Here is a 6,000-nt window from a genome sequence, read left to right on the forward strand (position 1 = left end):
AATATAGAAGCTAGACATTTAGTAAATAAAACTTAGGAATTAGAGATCTAGTAGTTAAAGGATGACCAAGTTAGAATGGAGTAGCAAGATAAGAAGATAGCCCTGGAAACTGGTTGAAACCAGCCCTGTGGTTTAGACTAAGCCCAGGAGGCTGCAGAGACTGCGCAAGAAACAGAGGTGAAAAGTTCAACAGTGAGGAAGAGGAGATACTTCATCTCTGAGACCCTGGCCCATGACCACCAGGAGACACTGCGCAGGCGTAACTAGGAGGAGACCAGGGCGGAGCACATGGAAATTACTTCTTAGAACTCGTTATAATAAAACCTGCCTTTTCGTGGGGAGATCATGAATATGTATAAGCATTTTTGAAAATATCATGAATATGTAACACTGCATTGTATAAAGCCAAGACAAATTACCACAGTGGGTGCGCACGCTTGTGGTGGAGCGATCCCCCGTGTGCCTCAGCGCTGAATAAACATTCCTACTTTATAACCTTATAGGTTGTGAAGTCGTGTTTCCGCAAGTCAGCTACATGCAATCTTTATTCTGCTGACTGCAGTCCTGAAGATGAGTGGAGAAAACCTCTCCCTGCATCTAAAAGAAGAGTCACAACCAGGCCAGGGGATGGCATTGCGGTTCTTTGCTGCATACCACTTTTTGGAAACATTTAACCACAGTCATTACCTTATCCTGTATATGATAATACTGTGACACCACATGTCCTTCAGCAGAGGGGATTTACATCTGTGTTAAGAGCCAATGGCAGAAATAATAGCACTGTGTAAATATGTGCTGCAGGCATTTTATAGGGTAGTAGCAAGTGATGCTGAGCTGTGTCAGGATTCCCCGATTGCACCCATGGCCCTTAAACCCAGATCTAGCACATTACATGTCAGCACAATGCCTTGATGTAGTCCAGTCTCTTTCTCTGGCAGATGTGCAACTACAAATGGGAACCTCCGTGTCAGGTATGCCTACAGCTCTGTCCTCCCTGTATCTTAAATCTCTTCCCAAATTGCGTTCACTCGTCATTATCTTTGCACGCGTTTACAACGTGATGAACTGATCCAGACTAGCCTTGCCAGGATTCCCAAGTACAGCTAGTCTGTCAGCAACAAGAGAAGAAACAGCTTTTGTGCTTTTAAGCCAAACTGATATTTCCGTTAAATAAAAAGCAAGAAAGAAAATGTTTCTTCCTCTTTTTGTAACTCTCTGATCTGTCTGATTCTGTGCATGTTTAACCTCAAACTTACTTTGAAAGAATTGTAAAAGTCAGTGAATTTAAACCTACATCTTCCAGAAAATCAAAATAACTCTTCTCAGATCTCCCAAGAACCTGTAATTTCTGCCTCAGAAAAAGTTCAGATCGATTTATTCTTTTTGTGTATACCTTTTTAAGCAAGAACTTGGTTAAGTTTTATTTTTATTAAGTATCTTCACATTAGGAAATTACTTTGGACTATAACCGTTTAGAAAAGACTTAGAAAATACAAGACAATATTCCACCAGAGCTTTCGTTGCAAGTTTATTATCAGCTGTACTCAACAACAGTTTTTCACCCCAGCCATGCACACTTCAGGCATGTGACTAATCCTATTAACTTTTAAGTGAAGTGTGTTTAAGTGTTTAAAGGATTAGAGTCTTAATTACAGGCCATCTGCAGAGGTCAAATATCAAAGGCTGTTCAGAGCCTGATTTAGCATTTTCTGAATGAGTAATATTTGTGTGCGTTTTCCTTTCCCCTTTTCATGCAGCATCCTTTCTGCAGTAAGTTAAATGGGTGTTCCAGTGTGGCCTTTATTAAATGAACTGAATCATCCTAATGTCCAACAGACAGGTCTTTAGATCGTCAGCTGTTTAGACATTAGCAGAGCTGGCAGTATGTGCTCAAAAGAAGCCTAGGACTTGGAAAACACAGGTCTGAACAATCAACTTTGCATAGCATGGTGCCAGCCTACTTTATAGCTACTTCGGATTTGAATTATTAATCACTGATATTTTTTTCTTGATATATTAAAACAAATGGAAAGCGAGAGTCTCGGGATGATAATTAGCTGGTATTGACAATGTATAATTTAGACATCTAATGTAGATGACCCCTGGCTCCAAACAAGAATATCAGGAGAACGGGGATGGGAATTGTCTCCTTCGTCCCACCCAAAAAGCAGGATCAGTTACATTTAGGTAATTTCTGACAGATACTTGTCCAATCTGTGCTTGAAAACTCAAAACCCGAGGCTGTCACACCCCATAGTAATATCTCTTGCTGGTTTTTTATCTGCACCATGGTAAAAATGTTTCTAACATCTAACCCAGATCTCTGTTGCCCACTGAGCCTTTTCAGCAGATGAGGTAAGTTTATTGCCCTCTCTCTTAGAAATACAGTTCACATATTTAGCTCCCCCCCCCGCAGGGTCTCCCCTTTCTCTAGGACAAACCACTCCAATTCCTCCAATGTTTCCTCATAAAAACTCTAATTATTCTAGCCAAAGCAGAATACAATACTTCAACCGAAGGTTTACTAGCCCCAAGCATAACAGAAGAATATCTTAATTTGCCTGGCAAACAATATTCCTTTTTATATAGCCCCTGGTGCTATTTGCCTTTTTTGTAGTGGCGTGGCTGACTCCTGTTTGATTTGTGATCCGTGCTAACCACCAAGTCTGTTTATATAGTGATACTATCAGATCAGGAATTCCACAGCCTGCATTTGTGATGTTGGTAATTTTGCAGAGAGTGAAAGCATGTCCTTTGAATCACTTACTTTCCCCTGACTGTAATTTGCCAAGTTCATTTTGATCCTAGCCCTGTCCTCCAACACTTCCTGCCCCTTCCAGTCAGTGGGTTTGGTAAGCAAGTGGTCTCTTCTGCCATCCAAATTATTTAATGAAAGTATCAAATTGGTGCTACTGAGATACTCCTGCAGAATTCTGCTTGACGTGCCCAGCCAAGTTAACAACGTACTCTTGCTAAATATTCTGTGGATCCAGTTGTTGTTTGTGTACTCATTCATTTATGTTTTTCTAGACTTGCTTGTGAGACGGATGGTTGTGCGAGACGGTGTTAGTTTTTCTAAAACCTAGATGTCTGGCATCTGTGGCTTTTCTGCTATACAGAAGCAGATATCAGAGCTGGAAATGAGCTTGTTTGACAAGATTTATTCCAGGCAAAGGAATCTCACTGATACTGATTTCTCATTGTTTAATGGCTCAGCTGGTCACAGAATGGGTACAGCCTCCTAACCCAGGAATGCAAGCTAGACAAACTAAGCTCAGAGAATGTGAATTCCTCTGTATGTGATCTAAAATTATCAGTCATCTAAAATGCATATATTTCAAATCTAGAGGAATCACAAAATACCACTTTTACATTACTGTACACTGGGGACAGAAACAAATTTAAGCTGACATGAAACAAAATTCCCTAGTCTTTAAAAGCGGTTTCAAGTAACTGTCTTGGATTTTTTAGGACAATTTTCAACTTCATGCTTTAAACAACGGCTATGAAACTTTCTGATCCAGAAATAAGTGCAAACAAATACAGTTGCACCCCACCAAGCAGTTAGCCATGTAGCACCCTGTGACTGCCTGTGAGCATTCAGTGTGACCTAGAGTCAGTGGGTGAACTCTATTACAAGGGTGAAGAACCAGGCCCTTTGGACCACCTATCAAATCAGGACACTACTGACAAAAATACTAACATCTTCATGAAAAAAATCCACATGAACAAAAAGTAAGTTTGCCAGAAAGTGAGGATAATGATACTGAATAACACCAGCTGGTGGAATAGTTGTATTTGCAAAGTGTTCTCTTAGCCAGAGAAGAAAGAAGAATGGAAAAAAAGAAAATCCCTGTATTTAGTTTAGCTGTTTAGCTTATTCAATAGTTTAGTTAGCTAAAGTAACTTGAAAGTGCTTGTTGCTTAAACATGTCAAAAGTCCAAAAAGGTAAGTGTATGGGAAAGAGAAAAAAACCCTCAATAATATGTGGTATAGGGATGTATAGACAGTAGGTCTAACTATTTAAGCAAGCAATGTATTCATAAGAATTATGAAAATAAGGTGCAAAGATGGGATTGGTTTATAAGAATAACCTCCTTTCCAAAGTTGTTAAAAAGAAGGCAATGAAAAAAATCACCATCACAGTAAATGTGGAAAAAACAGTATTTAAACATTAAACAGCAGTCATGTTACTGTAAAAGTCAGCAGAGGAACTCTCTAAGACTTGTTTTGGAGTTTTAGAAAGCAGGCATTCTTTATTGCAGCTGTGGATATACGGGGGATCATTCCACCTAAAGTGGGAACTAACCCAAAAGTTCATCCTTTATATACCTTAAAGACATGAATATTCATACATTTTCCAAGAAGTCTCCACCTTTCTATCTATTACATTTACATAATGCTGGTGTTGCAGAACTACACTATGCATGTGTGGGGGTTTCGGGTGGTCATCAGTGGTTGTTTGAGGAGTTAGCCCCCTACTCCTTTTCCTCTTTTATGGTCATGAGCCTTTTGAGGACAATCTCTTCTCCTTGGGTGTTTCCCAACTCTGTTGCCCTGCCAAGCTGTTCTTTCTTATCCGCCTTGTTTGAGCATTTCTGCCAGGATGTATCTATGTATCTATTCTCAAGGTTAGGATGTTTTCGCTGTACATTTTAACCAGTCAGGCCTTGTTAAATACAAAGTTAAACATTGTTTGGTAAAAGAATTTCTTAATATTTAAGGCATAATGGAACGCTTCTCTTATCACTAACTGTTACAGGCCTCAATGTGCAGGCACCAACTGCTCGCGGGCATCAGGTAGCAGGCATCCATCAGGCACAGCGCCCAGATGTTGGAGTTAACAGTAAAGCCAACAACACGTGCAGGACAACCTGCAAAGCAGTAAGGGCCTTCCTCCATGCGGGGTTAGGCCCATTTAGACCGCTGAAGAAACAGCCTCTGGGGAGAGCACCCCAGGGAAGACAACCTGGCCTGCCAGGCAGCTGCCCCCCTTCAGCGACTGTCCCCCAGCCAGGACTGGCAGCGGCTCTGGCCTAGAGACCGCCCGGGACCAAAACCCCCACTCGCATTTCATCCCAATTCCCAGACGAGAGACCAAGGATTTGTGCGCAGTCTAGACTCTGAGAAAACGGTGTTTCGGGTCCATAGAGAGCAACAGTTCCAGCACTGCGGGGCAGCGGCGGGCGCAGACACGTCCAGACGGAGCTGTTGGTGCAGCCTCCCTGGCCGGGGCCTCCCTGGCCGGTCCCCGCAGGGGCCCAGCGCCGCGCCGCTGCCGCCCGCTCGCATGGCCGGGGACGGCGGCTCGTTCTGTCCCCCTGGGAGCGAAGAGACGAATAACCAGTACGAGCTGCGCCAGAACGGGCGAAGCTGCAGACGAGAACTGCAGGCCCGCCGGGGCCGCCCCGCTCCCTCCGGCGCGGGGTTCTGGCAGCAGATGGCGGCCGTGCCTCAGCGCCGCGGCCTGCTGGGCGGGGAGGTGCTGCCCGACGGCGTGTTCAGCGCGGCGGAGTGAGCCCTGCCGGCGGGGAGCCGTGCCCGCCGTGAGCCCTGCCCGCGGGGAGCCCTGCCCGCGGGGAGCCCTGCCCGCGGGGAGCCCTGCCCGTGAGGAGCCCTGCCCGCGGCCCGGCGCTGGGCTGCTGGCGGCCTCGCAGACACCGCTGGACACAACGGCTTCGGCGCCCAGAGCTCGGCGCTGTGTGCGTCCCCGCGCTGCCGGGAGGAGATCTTTCCACAGAATGCTGCTGAGAGAGAGCTAAGCAACCAAAAGAGCATACCAAAAGTTTATCTATTTTACTGAATGTATTCGAAGCTCTTCATAATCATCCATGCCTGCAAAGCTGAGAAATGTGTGTTTGCCACATGCAGTTGCAGATGGTTGTGGCATCTGAAGCGGATCAAATGGATTGTACGTTTTCTCATACCGCTCTGGAGCCAAACCATCATCTTTTCAAACACTTAGAGAAATATTTGGATTTATTTCCCAAACAGTGCTG

This window comes from Strix aluco, chromosome 16 (assembly GCF_031877795.1).
Source record: "Strix aluco isolate bStrAlu1 chromosome 16, bStrAlu1.hap1, whole genome shotgun sequence".
Classification (NCBI taxonomy): domain Eukaryota; kingdom Metazoa; phylum Chordata; class Aves; order Strigiformes; family Strigidae; genus Strix; species Strix aluco.